This window comes from Salvelinus namaycush, chromosome 3 (genome assembly GCF_016432855.1).
Source record: "Salvelinus namaycush isolate Seneca chromosome 3, SaNama_1.0, whole genome shotgun sequence".
NCBI lineage: Eukaryota > Metazoa > Chordata > Actinopteri > Salmoniformes > Salmonidae > Salvelinus > Salvelinus namaycush.
Window position 1 is genome coordinate 43,760,946 of NC_052309.1, and position 19,930 is coordinate 43,780,875.

General features: G+C 43.3%; 1 pseudogene; it reads left to right on the forward strand.

Moving 5' to 3' along the window:
• The first annotated feature begins 529 nt into the window (after window positions 1-529).
• Window positions 530-13,428, forward strand: LOC120044379 (annotated as a pseudogene).
• Window positions 13,429-19,930: the final 6,502 nt, after the last annotated feature.

The window sequence follows — 19,930 nt, forward strand, 5'->3', positions numbered from 1 at the left end:
TGGTGATAGCTAGCTAAAGGAGTTTTTTTTAGCTGTTTACAACGATCTAAATGCTGCTTGCAAAAATTCAATTAATCACTGCACTGTTACTAAAATGTTAACGTTAGATTACTAACGTTAGCCCTGTTAGAAGAAGGGTAGTGCTGTGGTTGCCAACGTTTACCTTGGTTATTTAGCTAGTTTCAAAATGGCTGTATTAACTCTTTGAAATTATATATTTTGTGCACATTAGTACTATAGAGCTAAACCCCATTTACACAACTCTGATTCTAGCAAGACTCTCTCCTCTCTGTCAAATTTCCAATGACAACCCAATATCTGGCTTATTATGTTTTCTGTTTCATGATTTCTCAGGTGGCTGAGGGGTGGAGATGTCATTGGCGTGCCTTCGAGTGTATGCCCGACACAGGTTAGCACTTGGAGCTCAGGAATATGTGACCCCCACCAGTGCCTCCAGGCCTCGGGAGCGAAAGAAGAGGGTCCAGTGCTTCAGTATGTGGGGAAGCTGAGAAAGCCCAACCACAAAGTGTTCGTATGTGGTTTTAGCTACACTGGAGCCTTGGGCATCCCCAGCTTTGTGGTTCCGGACAGTGGCAGAAAAAAGCCCAGGAAATACCAGCTCACATCTTACTGCCTGGAGACAGAGCAGCAGGTAATGTCTCTCTTTAACCACAGAAATACTTAACTGACACATAGACATGTTTCTATACAATTTATGCCAACAGCTTATGTTCCAGGCCAGTTGGTCTACACTCGGGCTGTGATTGTTCGGTAGGGCTGGGGCACAAAATGTTTTGCATTGGAGAACCAAAATCTGACTTCTTCTTGGACAAGTTCAGGTAGTAGGCTACTTCTCTTATCAAAGTGTTTTCTCCTGTTTTGTGTCTACTGAACAAGAACCCGATTCAGCTAATTGAGGTCTTGATATGCAGTTAATTGGCTAAATCAGTTGTGTTAGTACTGGGCTGGAGCAAAAGCCTGCACACCCAAGTCTCAAGGACCAGAGTTGGTGACCTGACCACTGCCTGACGGCACTGCGTTTTGGCCTCATATGTACTCATTCTCTGGGCAATGCATCTGTACCCATGGCAGGTACGCATATTTGCCATACATGCATTCCGTTTCTAACATGATATGCAAACTATTGAAAACACAATTGATGTACTTGAATAGATGACACTGACTGACAGACAGTGAGTGACTGACTCCCGAGCTGGTCTCTCTCCTTAGATCTCCTCTGCAGCCTGTGGGTACATCTTCACACTTCTCTCCTTCTCCACCAAGGACCTCACCAATGTGTAGGGCATGATCCTCAACAGAGACTCCCAGCTGGGCTTCCAACGCACCCAGCAAGGCTGCCGTAATAGTCATTCCCTCTCTCACTCCCCCCATCCTCCATGGCAAGCACTCTCTCCTCCAACTTCTTTATTTAAAGGCACAATCTGGGATCTTGCTGTTTCAAATAAGAATACACACCCATTGATTGATTAATAAAATAACTTATAGATGCTTCATGAGTTTAGTACAACTGCCTTTTCCAAAAATGTTGTTTAACTCCATTGCTTGTAAACATTGTCCATCCCTCAGCTTTATAGCAAACCAAGTGGCGGGGACTGCAGGTTGTTGTTTTTTTGCATCAAGGACTGCAGCTTGAACCTATTCATCCATAAAAGTGCCCCAGCTTGTCAACCAAGAAATATTGGAGGATGTACATAATTTGCTCGATGATGGGTGTATGTTTTCAATGACTGCTGCACACTTTCACCAATCTCGAGTCTATATGATGTAGAGTCCCATCAGCAGCTTTAGTCATCTAATATTCAGATGAATTTGTGCAGCGCCTGCCCTGAGCTGATACCTGTGAACGAGCAAATGGTATGCGTCAGACTAGCCTGATTGCCAGTCTGTCTCTGCTCTCTTGCCAAGGCTTGAAAATGACAGTAATGGTGTTTGCAAGAGCACAAACAAATCTGGGACCAGGGCTACTGTCAAACCGTCCCAGTGATGTATAAATCTCCTAGTGTTCACTCTAGATAAGAGCTATGACTATGTGCTGGAGCCCTCCCCGGTGCCTCTCCCCCTGGCCAGGCCCAGGAGAACAGGGTTGTGTAGGTGGCACATTGCCGTGCCCACTCCCTAGTGCTCACCGACTCAGAGGGAGGTAAGAGACGGCACAGAGGGTGACATTTTATTTTCCTCATGTAAAATGGCAATGAACTGTTACGAAAATGCCCATATAACTTACAATACTTTTAGCAACAACGATTTGTTACACCTTCCTTTTATTTTTATTTTCTCTGCAATTTCGTGATGTCCAATTGATAGGTACAGTCTTGTCCCATTGTACGGACTCAAGAGAGGCAAAGGTCGAGAGTCGTGCATCCTCCGAAACACGACCCGCCAAGTCGCACATCTTCTTGACACAATGGTCGCTTAACCCGGAAGCCAGCCGCACCAATATGTTGGAGGAAACACCGTACACCTAGAGACCGTGTCAGCGTGCAGTGCGCCCAGCCCGCCACAGGAGTCGCTAGAGCGCGATGGGACAAGAACAACCCCGGCCGGCCAAACCCTTCCCTAACCCAAACGACGCTGGGTCAATTGTGCGCCGCCTCATGGGTCTCCCGGTCGCGTCCATCTGCAACACAGGTTACACCTTCCTTTTATGATATACCTGAGAAGGGGGCTTTTATTTAACAGTAGTCTAAGTAAACTTGTTTTGGATAAGCTCTCGTGAGACATTCACATAAACGTAAGGAAATGAAAATCAACTAAGCTAGCTAGTGCAAGATATAGGTTCCGAGATGATAATTTATACATTGAATAATGTGCTATCCTGTCTATTTGGGGTTATGTTGCTCACTGTGTGTGCTTTTTTGCAACAAAAAAAAACTATTTGGATGAAAATATTACCCAAAAAATAGGAAAAATAGGGGGGAATTGATCTGGCAGTTGGAGGATTGCTGGGTTCACATCCTTAAGACATTTCCCAACCGTTGGGACCTTGAGCAAGGCCCTTAACCCAACAACTTGCTCTCCATCCAGGGGCCCCGCAGCTTGACCCTGTGCTCGTCTCAACTGTATGTCTAGGGGGGGGGATTGAGAACAGAGAATTTCCATTGAAGACACATTTCCATTGTTCGCTGTGACATGGACAATAAACGTTATTCTAATTAGTTAAAATTACTGCTCATGGATGCAAGCCAGGGCACTCCTATAACTGACCAGGTCAACCCAGTAATGTTAAGATATCAACATGTGGTCCCTTACGTGTTGAAAATATTGATGTTGATCCTTCCTGCTATTTTCAGTCAATGTGTAATTTGAATCCTGACCTTCGCTTATGCAGTTTGCAGAAATATGTTAGAGCCAATGATCGACAAAGAGGGCGTTATAGTAGCTTTTACGATCCTTTTTTTGGACTTAAGTATACGGTACTCTTTCCGCTGATATTTACTAGGAAATTATGTGGTAACAATCAGTACTTTGAGGTACTATATATAGTAATCTAACAATTGGTGCCCTGTTATCCTTGTTTTATTTCATCCCAAAGAAACAAACATATAATGTATAGATTAATACTGTGTTATTTATATCTTTCTAAGAAAATACCTGGTCATTTCTCTACTTTAAAATAAAGTGCCACCGTTAGTTTTACAGACACAGTATCACAGTAATACAATGCAGCTGAAATATATGTGGCATTAAAATCAGTGCAGTAAGCATAGGTCCTGTCTTATGCTGCACTGTGCTCCATTTTACTGTTAATCTAAGCATATGGATCATCCCCCCACATGTTTCATGTCTCTCTTTCTCTCTATCAATGCCTGTGGCCAGTGTGGGAGGAACATTGTTGAAGATGAAATCTACAGGTACCACACGCACACATATTTCGCTATGAATTGTTTACACGCCATATTACTGACGCAGTTGATCAGGCTCAAACAATGCTCAAAATGCAAAGGAAAGTCTGCCTCTCTGCCGTTGTCATGCAACACGGCCGGGTGTTTGTTGAGTCATGCAAATGACTCACAGTGTAAAATCTATGCAGGCTGGAAATGTATTCACTCTCCAGGAATTTCAGACTGTGCTGTTCTGCCGAATGACTTCCTATAAGCGTTCGAGTTGAACTACAATCCTATTAGAAATGTGTGTTCAGAGGCCGTGTATATGAATCGTCTCAGAGGTGGTGTGCTGATTTAGGATCAGTTTAGCCTTTTTGATCACAATGAATACGATTATATGGACGCTTGATACATACGGCCTCTTTAGAAGTCTACTTAGAATGAATGCCTTTCCTGATTAGTAGGTTCTTGGGCTGTTTGTATGGGACATTAGGCGAAGGGACTGGGGTCTTTATGCAAAATGGCCGATGGAGTTGGATGGGCAGAGGTGACCTTTTCTGGACAGACCGGCCTCCTTGAATAATTGATTGTTGGCTGTTCTCCCTCTCTCTCTTTTAACCTCTCTCCATTGCAGTGCCAGTCACATCATTCACAAGATGGAAGGCTTTGACAGCCCAGTGACCCAGCTGTGTTTAGTCTGTATTGTGTATCGGGGACAGTGAGACACCTCAGCCATTATTGCTCCATCTTGGTCAGGTTGTTATTGTAAAAGAGAATGTTTCTCAATGACCCTGATTAAATAAAGGCTACATTTTTTTTAAATGATTAAAGTTAGGATTGGAATAGGGAATGCTGATCCTAGAACTGAACATAAGGAAAACTTCACCCTGGAGCGAAAATGCATTTTGTGACTGTTATTGGTGACTAGAACCTGCAGATGCCATGTCTGTCCTGTAGGTGGTGTGCGGGCAGGACCACAGTCTATTCCTGACTGAAACGGGCAAGGTGTATGCCTGTGGCTGGGGTGCAGACGGACAGACAGGTTTGTTGCCCCCCCCCCCCACGCGCACGCACGCACACACACACACACACACACACACACACACACACACACACACACACACACACACACACACACACACACAGGGTCCCTTGTAAAAACAGTCTATGGTATATTATCAGTATTTCCACCTTTTTGTGTACTTTTCTCTGATATCAGTAAGCTAATCAGTGTATTTCTAAGCAGGATAACCCACGTTTTCGTAATCGAAATTGTGTGAATCTAGAGCGTGTGTCTCCTGTCATGTGAGCTTTACACATTTGTAGGTCAAGTCTCACTGTTCACTGTTTCATGAAGAAAAAGCTATTGTATTTGTTGCAGGTCTGGGCCACCACAACATCGTTTCCAGGCCGGGTGGCTGTAGGGTGGGACCTGGGTGGGGTGAGGGTCCAGCAGGTGACCATCTACGGAAACTGCAGCCTGGCCGTGTCCCAGGACAGCCAGCTATTAGGCTGGGGCAACTCTTGAGTACCTCAAGCTTTCCTCGGTCACTGAGGCCATCCAGGTGAGGAACCAATATCGCCCCATCACAATGCAAAATAGTTGGGCGTTGAAATAAGGTTGATTAAGGGATACAATCGCTGAAGGTAGTTTTGAGTAATACCACTCATTAAAGACATACAGTGAGGTCCAAAAGAAACAAAAGTTCAACCAAAATGACACAATAGATTATTTACCATTAATTTCTATTGGGCACAAAATAATCTGAAACATAACCAAACAAACTGCAAATGTATCCAGCAACTTTGTAAAGTTACAGGCTTGATGTACACTGAGTGTAGACAACATTAAGGACACCTGCTCTTTCCATGACATAGACTGACCAGGTGAATCCACGTGAAAGCTATTATCCCTTATTGATGTCACTTGTTAAATCCACTTCAATCAGTGTAGATGAAGGGGAGGAAAGAGGTTAAATAAGTATTTTTAAGCCTTGAGACAATTGAGACATAAATTGTGTATGTGTGCCATTCAGAGGTTGAATGGGCAAGACAAGATTTGAAGTGCCTTTGAATGGGGTATGGATGTAGGTGCCAGGCTCACCGCTTTGTGTCAAAAACTGCAACGCTGCTGGGTTTTTCACGCTAAACACTTTAACGCTCAACACTGTATGTATCAAGAATGGTCCACCACCCAAAGGACATCCAGCCAACTTAACACAATTGTGAGAAGCATTGGAGTCAACAAGGGCCAGCATCCCTGTGGAACGCTTTCAACACCTTGTAGAGTCCATGCCCCAATGAATTGAGGCTGTTCTGAGGGCAAAAGGTCCGTGTCCCGACCCCTCCTGTCTCAGCCTCTAGTAATTATGCTGCAACGGTTTGTGTCGGAGGACTAGGGTCAGTCTGTTATATCTGGAGTAGTTCTCCTGTCTTATCCGGTGTCCTGTGTGAATTTAAGTATGCTCCCTCTATTTCTCTCTTTCTCTCACTCTCTAGGACCTGAGCTAGGACCTGAGCCCTAGGACCATGCTTCAGGACTACCTGGCCTGATGACTCCTTGCTGTTCCCAGTCCACCTGGTCATGCTGCTGCTCCAGTTTCAACTGTTCTGCCTGCAGCTATGGAACCCTGACCTGTTCACCGGACGTGCTACCTTGTCCGGGACCTGCTGTTTTCGACTCACTCTCTCTACCACACCTGCTGTCTCTAACTCTGAACGATTGGCTATGAAAAGCCAACTAACATTTACTCCTGAGGTGCTGACCTGTTGCACCCTCTACAACCACTGTGACTATTATTATTTGACCCTGCCGGTCATCTATGAACGTTTGAACATCTTGGCCATGTACTGTTATTATCTACACCTGGCACAACCAGAAGAGGACTGGCCACCCTTCAGAGCCTGCTTCCTCTCTTGGTTTCTTCCTAGGTTCTGGCCATTCTAGGGAGTTTTTTCTAGCCACCGTGCTTCCACATCTGTATTGCTTGCTGTTTGGGGTTTTAGGCTGGGTTTCTGTATAGCACTTTGTGACATCGGCTGATGTAAAAAGGGCTTTATAAATAAATTTGATTGAAAAGAGTGGGGTGCAACTCAATATTAGGATGTTTTGTACACTGAGTGGAGTCATTGCATGCTTGGAATATGAGACCAAATACTAAACGTTTTACTACTTTAATACACAAGTAAATTTGTCAAAATATTTTCGGTTCCCCATATTGAGGGGGGACTATGTATAAGAAGTGCTGTTATTTCTAAACAGTTCACCCGACTGGGATGTCACTAGAGATTCATGGATAGGGGAGCTAAGCCTCTATTAGGGGAGTCTGGGCATACTCCCCCAGGATTTTTTTTTTAAAGCCCGCAAAAACATATTTTCATCATGTATTTTTGGAGTAACAACGGGTGTAAAATCTATCAAAATAAGGTTATTTTTGGTCAAGGTTGTTCAAAAGTATACCTGCCTCATAGTTTGTGTTAGATACTGATCAAATATGACTTACTTAAATTCTATCCCAAAAAATTAATTAAAGTCTACTCTGTCCCCATCCATCCAACACCAACAAAACGCACAAAAATGGCTGTACAATGTAACCAAAATACTTTTGGGATTTATTGAGTGAGAGAGAGAGAGACCATATTATACCATTAGAAAAAAATCTTTATTTAAGTTTAACCCTTTTGTTAATTTTGCTCAAAATTAACCCAATAATTCAGACACATGGAACATCTTAAACCGTATCATCCACAATGGGGCAAAACTAAATTCAACTAATGAGCTGAATAAAATATAGAAATGGAAAAATAATTAGGAATAAAATCTGATTAAGTAAGATCCCAAACAAATATTACAACCTATATTACAGAACTGCTCCTCCTGCTTACCTCTTGATGCTTATTTTGTGGGTGGACTCATCAAAGTGTCCCTCCTATTTTTAAAGATGGCAAAGAGGTCAATGACACTATTGTGGCTTAGTGGCCCAAGCACTTCAGCCTCAATGGACATGGCTGCAAGACTTGCAAGTTATTTGATGTGTATCTTTTTTGACACGCAAAGACCCAAACGGCGTTCCACAGAAATCTTGGTTGAGAATGAAACGACTGAACAAATGAACAACGAAACAGAACAGCAAGTAAGTGAAAGAAATAGGTTTTGATTATGTATTACTGGTAATGGGGACATACGTAAATGGCAACAAAATAACTTGTTGGTCAGTGTGTGTGTGTGTGTGTGTAACCTTTATTTTTAACTAGGCAAGTCAGTTAAGAACAAATTCTTATTTACAATGACGGCCTACCCCAGCCAAACCCGGACAACGCTAGGCCAATTGTGCGCCGCACTATGGGACTCCCAATCACGGTTGGATGTGATACAGCCTGGATTCGAACCAGGGACTGTAGTGACACCTCTTGCACTGAGATGCAGTGCCTTAGACAGCTGCGTCCATGTGTGTGTGTTAACTATTTAACTGTACTAGAATGCTTAAAAGGCAGCTAAGGCAAGGAAAATATCGGATATTGGTATCGGTCAAAAATGTCATATCGGTGCATCACTACTTGCAAGCCTTTTCTGACCCATTGTCTTCCGCAACCAGGAGTGCAGCTGGCGCAGTGCACTAAAGGACCTTTGACAGGAGCAGCTGCTCACAGGAATTGTAAGGCAACCTGAATGATTTCCTTCAGAGAAGGATACATCATCATCCAGGAGGTTATGCAGAGCAAGCATATCTTTGGGAGGACATCCAGCCTCTCTTTTCCGGGCAAGAAAGTTTCTGGCCACCAACATCTCTTCTGTTTTAACATCAATACCGTAGTGCTTGGCAAACTCAGTTAAGCATGATGTATCTAGGAAGTTTTTTGAGTTGGGGCTGCATGCCTGTGTGCCTTTGAGCAGACCTTCATCTAGAATCACTGGTCAAGCCCACAAACCATCCTGTCCAAGCAGGGGAGCAACAACTCTGTTTTCATTGTTTGGGAACGTGACAATTCTGTGCCTAAACCCAAGGACATCTACACCACAAAATCTCAAATTTTCCTTTGTTTGCGCTTTCTTGCTGCATCTGCCTCTAGAATATTGTGAATTTCACAGAGTGCTTTGGTTCTGTCATAAAGTTCTGTGGCAAATGCATCTGTGCGTTTGCCTATCAGTGTGTCACATACTGCTTGTATGCCAAAAACAAGCTTCTGCCAGGTCTACAGTCTCTTTCTGGAGGAACTTGTGTAGTCCCTCGGTTATAGAAAGAAGGGACTGAAACATCAGTAGCAAATACACGGTGGAGAACTTACGAAGCTTTGCTCACAGACCAACAGCCATGTGGGATCCAATGGCAGATAGACAATCAAAAATAGCAGTTAAAGTGTCCATGACTGTATTTATGGACTGCAGCTAACATGCCCAGCGAGTGTTTGAGAGCTGTACAAGTTCAGCTGATGCTATTCCAAGTTTGGACTGAGCTTCTTTGAACTTGTGGTTAACTAGGGATGTACTGAAAAACGAATAAACATTCTCCAAGAAACTGAAAAACTCAGCAGCCTCCGGAATAGCCCTGCAAGTACGGCACTACACCAAATTAAGCTCATGAGCATAGCATTGTACATAAATTGCCTCCGGATGCAGCACTCTGAAATGTGCTTGCACACCTCCTTTGAACCCACTCATAACAGCTGCACCATCAGAGGTCTGTGCAACGTACTTTAGGCCTGCTACCCCTCTCATTTGAAGCTACTGTTGCTACTCATTTGCTATCGATTGGGCATCAAATGACTTGATTTCTGCAAGTGTTAGTAAACACTCCTTAACTGTCCCCTCTGTCACATACCTAACACACAGAGCCAACTGTTCAGACTCCCCATCCCTGGCCTCATCCGCCATAATGGCATACATTCCAGACTTTGACATCTCAGAGACTATGGTGTCCGTAGTCTCTTGAGCACAGCATTCGATCATGTCATTCTGAGATTCCGGAGAGAGATACGTCGCATTTGATGGAGTATTGTACCTTTGCAGGGAAGGGTCAAACTCCTTCAAAAGCTCCATACATTCAAGAAAGTTCACTCTATTTGTGCTTTCACTAGATTCATCATTGGCATGGAAAGAGAGTCCCTGTCTTCCTAACATTGAGTTGACAGCAACAATTCTCCTCAGATACTCCCTTCTCTCCGCAATATCACTAGCAGTGGCAGATGTTAAAATCTGAGCAATGTTCCCATGATTGCTAGTTGCCTGGTAGCTTTGCCATGCCACAATACTGTCTTTTTATACTGCCATCAATACTGCCATCTCATGTTTACCGAAGATAAACAGAGCTTTTTCCCCATTTTTGCAGCCATTACTGACAAAATAATAAAATGTAATGTTTTTGCCAAAACTCTACATGGAAAGCAGAAAGCTGCGTTTTTGTGGACAGAGTACTCTACCCTATTGTATTTCTCAAACCAGCAGTGCTGAAATGCCCTTTTCTGTGTACCAAAACTTTCATGTGGGTAGCTATTCAGCTTCACTTGTCTGGGCCCAGTGTCTTTGTCACCTACATCGCTCTCATTTCTGGAAGGAGTTGCTGCAGCTGCTTAATTACTTTCTTTCTCTTGATCTGTTTGTTGTCCCTCTCTGAATCTGTTTGTTGTCCCTCCCTCTCTGGATCTGTTTGTTGTCCCTCTCTCTCTGGATCTGTTTGTTGTCCCTCTCTTGATCAGTTTGTTGTCCCTCTCTGGATCTGTTAGTTGTCCCTAGCTCTCTGGATCTGTTTGTTGTCCCTAGCTCTCTGGATCTGTTTGTTGTCCCTAGCTCTCTGGATCTGTTTGTTGTCCCTCTCTCTCTGGATCTGTTTGTTGTCGCTCCCTCTCTGGATCTGTTTGTTGTCCCTCTCTCTCTGGATCTGTTTGTTGTCGCTCCCTCTCTGGATCTGTTTGTTGTCCCTCCCTCTCTGGATCTGTTTGTTGTCCCTCTCTCTCTCTGGATCTGTTTGTTGTCCCTCCCTCTCTGGATCTGTTTGTTCTCCCTCCCTCTCTGGATCTGTTTCTTGTCCATATTTCTCTGGACATGCTTGCTCTCTCTCACTTATACAGCTCGCATGTTGATCCCTGCCTTGCACAGAAGCCTCTCTTTCTGCATAACCCTTTAAGATATCACAAACATCATTTATTTATGCCTAACAACATTTTGTAAGACATATGCTGTACAAATTTAACTGAACGCTTGAACATCTACTAGCTTTTTTTTATCACTAACCTTCATCAGACATGCTCCCTCAGCCCTGTCAGCCTCCAGCTTCTTTGCCTCATTCTTGTCTGCTGTGTTTTGACATGTATTGTTATTAAACTCATATTTACAATAACTCAAGGATTAATAGGTGATTAATCAGTTTAAGTTTTAATGTGTTTGTTTGAACTGGTAAAATCTTCATTTTTCACCGGATTGGCCTTCGGCAGAGCTGCTGGCACTGCTTCTCTTGAATCATTTCCCGTATATCTATCTAACGTCAGTCGTTAGCTAGCCTACAGTTGAGAAATTGAGGATAATACAATGACATTGTGATCAACACTATGTGACCTTTCTACACATGACCTACTGATAATTTCTTAGCTTTGATTATGACCCAAGTCTGTAGTAGTGAATTTTCTCTCTCTCTTTCTCTCTCTCTCTCTCTCTCTCTCTCTGTACCACAAATGTACTGTTAGCTAGCAGTCTCAAGCCACAGAAGTAGCTAACATTAACCATAATGTTAGCTACAAGTAGGCCTAACTAGCACGTGCAGCAGCCTCCCCCAGGTCCTAGTGCCCACCGTAAGAAGATTAAGATACGATGGAACGGTTGAAGAAAAAACAAGAAATCACAGAGAAAATATATTGACTGATATATTGATTTCTTTAGGGGGGCTAATGAATAGGCCTAGCAACATCCCTATCACCCTATATGGATGAAATAACCTTCAAATTAAAGCTGCCATTCTGCACTTTAACCTCATAGTCATTGTATCAGTACATAGCCAAAACAACCAAAAATGTGTTGCGGTCCAAATACTTTTGGATCTCACTGTAGGCTCAAACAGTATCAATGAGGACGAATGCCAGACTGATATGTGAAGTGAAAAAATGCAGTGATGAGTCTGGTTCCACCAGGCTATACTATATGTACCATTAGGTGTTCTAATCATTTTTCTATGGGTGGTCTTTTGTCCATGTTCTTACTTCACGTTCCCTCTCTCCTCAGATTAACTCCCCTTGACTACTTCCTTTTGAAATGGTGGGCAAGGTGACCCAGAGGGCCTGTGGAGGCACACACGTGGCCATTCTGAACGGTGAGTACCAGGCCCCGTTACATTTTGGACCCTAGCCACTTCCCTTTGCTCCTACCCCTTCCATATTTACCAATCTGAGAAGACTGGGTATGTGAAAGCAATATGGTGGAATCTCTAATTAATCTATAGGAAGGAAGGTTTGGCGTCACCATATTGCTAAAACTGATTGAGTCCTTTCAGATCTGTGATCATAAGGGGGGTATCAGCCAAAATGCAACTTGTCAGTGAAATAATAAATCACTTGCATCACCACCATCCAAGCACAAGTAATATTGCTGGACTTTATAGCATAGCATCCCATTCAGTAGACTTGTTTATCATATCCTTTGAATAAATAATATGTATAGTGTCAGTAAAGGTAACGTTTGTCTTTGCAGAGAGAGGGGAGGTGTTTGTATGGGGCTACAGCGTTCTTGGAAAGGGCCCTATCTCTCTGAATTGGTCCCTCCTACACTGTTCGGTTGTGCCGAGTTTAACCCTGCGGTGACAATGAACCGCATCCACTGTGGACTGAACCATTTCGCTGCTGTCACAGGTGGGTTAACTCATGATTTTCAGTATGTGAAATTGGTTATGTTGGACAAAAAACTACAATCCCTCTTTAGAGTCACAAGAACTCACAATAATGTTACAATTCAAGCTGAATATGTTGACATATGGGAAGTATGACTTCTCACCCAGGAACTAGTCATGTGGTGCTGTATTGTTCAGTGGATGATGCAAGATATGAAACCTTTCATGTTCTTGTATGTTTTCATATTGTTCACAATTTATTACCCCATTCCCAGTTCAAGCCATTTGATGATATAATAAAATCAAATATGTCGATTGTCTGCCTATTGTAATGGTGCAGGCAGGCAGTGTTGATGGAGCTTGTGTTGATTCAGATCGGGGTGAGCTCTTCATTTGGGGAAAGAATGTGAGAGGATGTCTTGGTATTGCAAAGAAGTTGGACCAGTACTTCTCATGGCGGGTGAGACCAGATAAATATAGTTTACTTATCAACTTCTTTGTTGTTATTGATAATAGACATTGGTGTTTTATGCAAACAACTTAGTCCAACTTCTTTGTCGTTATCGATAGACATTTGTTTTATGCAAACAACTTAGTGATAGTCCACTACAACAGACCTCCTTCTATGTGTAATGCTACATAGGTGTGTCTTACGGTAATATTTTTTATGGCATACTGTATTCAATGTATTTTAGGTGACGTTGCCAGGTCATGTGATAGATGTAGCATGCGGGGTGGACCACATGGTGGCGCTGGTCAAGTCTGTCATCTGAGTGTCCCCAGCTGGCATGGACAGAGCCAGTACTCCCTGCTCTTCCCCATGACCCTCCCACCTACCCATAACAAAGAGGGGGATCTATCCCTGTTTAGCCACCCTGTTCACCTCATGTCCCCTGGCCGCCAATGGAGGCCTGAACCCCAGAGCCAGCTGTCCTCCATGGGTGGTAGAGAACCTCTGGATCAGGCGACTGTGTCCGCCACCAAAAGCTTCAGGCTGCTCCCTGTGTCTCTAGCTAGCACAGCTGGGATAACATGGAGGCTGAGTCTGCAGTATTTCACAAATCTCTATACAGTATTTATTTGACGTCAGTGTTGGATGATGTGGAGATCAGTGGAGCAGCACTAGCTGGCTCAAGGCTGACACGATTCTGCCTAAAATGGACTCTGTGGAGCCATGGATTGTTTTTCCAGCAGAGAAGTTCTGAAACGAGACTGGGTTGTCAGATCTCCCTCCAGAACCATGGACATTTGGCATTTTACCGTCACTGTTGATATTTTATATACACACACACACACACACATGTACGTGGACACCTGCTCGTCGAACATCTCATTCCATATTCATGGGCATTAACATGGAGTTGGTCCCTCCTTTGCCGCTATAAACAGCCTCCACTATTCTGGGAAGGCTTTCCACTAGACATTGGAACATTGCTTCGAAGACTTGCTTCCATTCACCCACAAGAGCATTAGTGAGGTTGGGCGATTAGGCCTGGGACGCAGTCGGCGTTCCAATTCATCCCAAAGGTGTTTGATGGGGTTGAGGTCAGGGCTCTGTGCAGGCCAGGCAAATTGTTCCACATCGATCAAGACAGACCATTTCTGAAACAGGAAAAGGCCTTCCCCAAACTGTTGCAACAAAGTTGGAAGCACAGAATCATCTAGAATGTCATTTTACGCTGTAGCGTTAAGATTTCCCTTCACTGGTACTAAAGGGCCTAGCCCGAACCATGAAAAACAGCCCCAGACCATTATTCCTCATCCACCAAACTTTACAGTTGGTACTATGCATTGGGGTCAGAAAGGCCATTCTGCTGCCAATGTTTGTCTATGGAGATTGCATGGCGGTGTGCTCTATTTTATACATTTTATGTCAGCAACGGGTGTGGCTGAAACAGCCGAATGCACTAATTTGAAGGGGTGTCGACATCCTTTTGTGTGTGTGTGTGTGTATACGAGTGTATATTTCAAGGTGTTGTATAGCCCTGGAAATAATCTCAATTCATGTAAACATAAATTCTGAAAACATAGCTTGTCCAAAAAATGGTGTCTTGGCACGGTAAATTGTGTCACCTTTCAATGTGCCAATTTATAGGCTATTTATTTCTCTGCATTTGAGGCTACTAAGCCCATGAAACTGGTCCGCGAAATTCTTGATATGTTTAGCAAGCTCAGACCTTTGGCTCTAATTTCGGCTGGCTTTAACCCAGCGTAATTGTCAAACACGCTCGTTTGTCATTTCGACCTGATAAAGCCGGCACTGTTCTATTTTCAAACCCTAGCGTCAGGATAGGTGATTTACCTGTTTTATTTGCTTACGCTGAGGTGGGAGGGGTGGTATTATATAAGGTGTGCCCTTAACATGTGCCAAAGTGCCAATTTCAGTATGCGCTGGTGAGGATATTTAAGACCAATCAAAAGCTGGTTTTACGGGTAACACATTTGTTTATGGCATAGATTGACAACAGAAGTGCAGCCTATCCAGCCATGACACACACTGCCAATATGCACATGGAATAAGATGTGCTTTTTGTGCCCTTAACCCTTGTTAAACATTGTTTAATTTTTTTTAAACAAGCAGAGCTTCCTCCTCAAAGGCTGTGTTTTTTGTCATGCCCAATGCATTCGCCAAGTAGTCAAGACTATCGATAACGGGTTTGGCTCGTGAGACCCGTTTGAAATAAATCTTAAATCACCAAAGCTTTATGAAAAGATCAAGTTTGGTAGCAGCAAAAACAGTGAGCGGACATCCCCTTTTTATATATGAAGGTCTTACATTATTTTAGCCAGCTACGTTGAAAGTCACTGAGCTCTTCAGTACGGGCCATTTTGCTGCAAATGTTTGTCTATGGAGATTGCATGGCTGTGTCCTCAATTTTATACATCTGTCAGTAACAGGTGTGGCTGAAATGGCCAAATCTACTAATTTGAAGGGGTGTCTACATACTTTTGGCTGTGTAGTGTATGTGTTCAGATAATACAGAGACCTGATACCATGCTTCTCATTGTTTTCTTTATGTTTTCTTAGCTGTCCTATTTGAAACAAACAATTAGGACTGGGGGAAGGTCTACCCTACCGGTTTGACTACCCGTGAGGACAGCTATCAATTGTATGCACAAGATGTGTCAATAATTGGATTAACTGACTTGGTCAAACAAAGATATGGTTAAAACTGGGGTTAAAGTGACTAACAATAAAAGGTGCAACTGATAATATTTAGTAGCACTTCAAGTATAGAATTACAAACTTTATTTTTAATTCCAATTTCAGAACACATGTTATTGCACTGGAGGATGCCTTCTCAACAAACATCAAATTAAAAGTGTTTGACCAGCATTCAAACAAACCAGTCATCGCACTTCACATGACTTTAAGGAAGGGACATTTCCATTAACCTCTATGGGACAATTGTTGCTCAATATGCAATATTGTGACTAGAATGCCGTAAACAGCAGCCAACTTTCCGGGACATAGACATGTCTTATATTGGCAGAAAGCTTAAATTCTTGTTAATCTAACTGCAGTGCCAAATTTACAGTAGCTATTACAGCAAAAAAAACACCATGCTATTGTTTGAGGTTAGTGCACAACAACAAAACACTTATCAAGGCAACTGGTTTGATACAGTCTCCTCTGAAGTTAATGTACTTACATTCAGTAATCTTGCTCTTTGTCATCCTGAGGGTCCCAGAGATCAAATGCAGCATAGTTTTGTTTGATAAAAAAAAAAATATTAAAATGTAGGAACTGGGTTCTACAGTTTGACCCCGCTGCCGTCTCTGGCTCCACACCCACCCCACCATCTAGATGTGTGAAGGTGTGTAAATTTTGATTCATTATCATCATCATCATAGCATTTTTGTATGAACTCTATAGTTATGTACTTGAAAATGTATAAATTGATCAATTTGGCACATTTGGGCAAACTCCTGGCAGATTTACTACAAAATATAGTACAGTGATGTAATTCTTCACTGGATCAATCTGAAACTTTGCACACACTACTGCCATCTTGTGGACAACATCTAATTACACCTATAATCCTCTCAATGTATGGCCTTTTTCATTTCAAAGATGCAACAAAAATATAGAAAACGCATGTTTTTTTGTTTGTATTATCTTTTACCAGATGAAATATTATATTATCCTATATTCATTTCACAATTCCACAAACTTGTTTCCTTTCAAATGCTATCAAGAATATGCACATCGTTGCTTTAGGTCCTGTGCAGTTAGATTTGGATATGTCATTTTAAGGGGGAAATTGAAAAAAAAGCATTGGAACCTTTTAAAAGACAAGTGCAGTGGGGGGCACGGTTGACTACCAAGTAGACGCTCCTGCAAAATAGTATTTTCCCCCACCTTTAGCAAACCTTTTTTGCAAATTAGTATGATTAGCAAGAACATTTTAAAATGGCAGACAAATGTGATTGCTTCTGAGCTAACACCGATAGTTTTCTAAAAGGCTATGACCAGAGCTAAAGCTAACACGTGCATCAGCATGGAACGGCTAGACAAAGCCCTCACCAACTTCCAAAAGTCAAGAGCAGAGCGATGTCGGCACATTGTGGTTTGTTTGCTTCCCGTCTTGTCAATTTTTCATTTATTTAACTAGGCAAGTCGGTTAAGAAAAAATTAATATTTACAATGACGGCCGGTGTTGGGCCAATTGTGCGCCGCCTTATGGGACTCCCAAACACATCCGGTTGTGATACAGCCTGGATTCGAACCAGGGTGTCTGTAGTGACACCTCGAGCACTGAGATGCAGTGCCTTAGACCGCTGCGCCACTCGGGACAAAGGGCGACAAAGTAAAAATCCTGATGCATTTTTCCTCCAGTGTTCTAAAGAATCACATCCGCCTTAGGCAATTTCATTCTTAAATAGGATTGATACGGCCTCCTGAGTGCTGCAGCGGAGTAAGGCACTGCATCGCAGTGCTAGCAGCGTTACTACAGACCCAGGTTCATTCCCGGGGCGCGGCCGGGAGACCCATAGGACAGCACACAATTGGCCCAGCGTCATCCGGGTTAGAGGAGGGTTTGGCCGGTGGGGCTTTACTTGGCTCATAGTGCTCTAGCGACTCTGTGGCGGGCTGGGTGCCTGAAGGCTGACGCCGGTCTCTAGTTGAATAGTGTTTCCTCCGACACATTGGTGCGGCTGGCTTCTGGGTTAAGCTGGCAGGTGTTAAGGAGCACAGTTAGTCGGGTCATGTTTCGAAGGACGCATGACTCCACCTTCGCCTCTCCCGAGCCCGTTGAGGAGTAGCAGCGATAAGACAAGATCAATAAAATAAAATGGATTGATACTTGAAAAAGGAAAGAATACTGAACAGAAATATAAACGCAACATGCAAAGTGTTGGTTTAATGAGCTGAAATAAGATGCAAGATTTCCAGACGCACAAAAAGCTTCTCTCAAATTGTGTGCACAAATTTGTTTACATCCCTGTTAGTGAGCATTTCTCCTTTGCCAAGACAATCTATCCACCTGACAGGTGTGGCATATCAAGAAGCTGTTAAATAGCGCGATCATTACACAGGTGCACCTTGTGCTGGGGACAATAAAAGGCCACTAAAATGTGCAGTTTTATGTCACAACACAATGCCACAGATGTCTCAAGTTGAGAGGGAGTGTGCACTTGGCATGCTAACTGCAGGAATGTCCACCAGAGCTGTTGGCAGAGAATTTAATTTCTCTACCAAGCTGCCTCCAACATTGTTTTAGAGAATTTGGCAGTACGTCCAACCGGCCTCACAACCACAGACTGCGTGTAACCACGCAAGTCCAGGACCTCCATGTCCGGCTTCTTCACCTGCGAAATCATCTGAGCCCAGCCACCCAGACAGCTGATGAAACTGAATAGTATAGGTCTGTAATAAAGCCCATTTGTGGGTATAAACTCAATGATTGGCTGGGCCTCGTTCCCTAGTGGGTGAGCCTATGCCTTCCCATGGCTGCGCCCCTGCCCAGTCGTGAAAACCAAAGCATAGTGCTTAACAAATTTATTTAAATTGACTGATTTGCCTATATGAACTGTAACTAAGTAAAATAGTTAATTCTTGCAATTATATTTTTGTTCAGTGCATTTGGAAAGTATTCAGACCCCTCAACTTCTTCCCACATTGTTAGGTTGCAGCCTTATTCTAAAAAGGATTAAATTGTTTATTCCCCTCATCTACACAACACCACATAATAACAAAGAGGAAAAAAAGGTTTTACATAAGTATTCGTATTTACAAGTATTCAGACCCTTCGCTATGAGACTCGAAATTGTGCTCAGGTACATTCGGTTTCCATTGATCATCCTTGAGATGTTTCTACAACTTGGAGTCCATCTGTGGTAAATTCAATTGATTGGACAAGATTTGAAAAGGCACACACCTGTCTATATAAGGCCCCACAGTTGACAATGCATGTTAGAGCAAAAACCAAGCCACGAGGTCAAGGAATTGTCCGTAGAGCTCCCAGAGAGGACCGTGTCGAGGCACAGATCTGGGGAAGGGTACCAAAAAATGTCTGCAGCATTGAAGGTCCCCCAAAAAAGTGGCCTCCATCATTATTAAATGGAAGAAGTTTGGAACCACCAAGACTCTTCCTAGAGCTGGCCGCCCAGCCAAACTGAGCAATCAGGGGAGAAGACTGCAGCACTAAACCAATCAGGCCTCTACCATGAAGGCCTGATTGGTGGAGTGCTGCAGAGATGGTTGTCCTTCTGGAAGGTTCTCCCATCTCCACAGAGGAACTCTAGAGCTCTGTCAGAGTGACCATCGGCCAGACGGAAGCCATTCCTCAGTAAAAAGGCACAAGACAGCCCGCTTGGAGTTTGGCAAAAGGCACCTAAAAGGACTCTGTCTAGTTTGAGAAAGACACCTCACAAGTCCTCAACTGGCAGCTTCATTAAATAGTACCCACAAAACACCAGTCTCAACATCAACAGTGAAGAGGTGACTCCGGGATCCTGGCCTTCTATGCAGAGTTCCTCTGTCCAGTGTCTGTGTTCTTCGCCCATCTAAATTTTTTATTGGCCAGTCTGAGATATGGCTTTTTCTTTGCAACTCTGCCTAGGACAGCATCCCGGAGTCACCTCTTCACTGTTGACGTTGAGACTGGTGTTTTGCGGGTACTATTTAATGAAGCTGCCAGTTGAGGACTTGTGGGGCGTCAGTTTCTCAAAACTAGAAACTAAGGTACTTGTCCTCTTGCTCAGTTGTGCACCGGGACTGCCCAATCCTCTTTCTATTCTGGTTAGAGCCAGTTTGCACTGTTCTGTGAA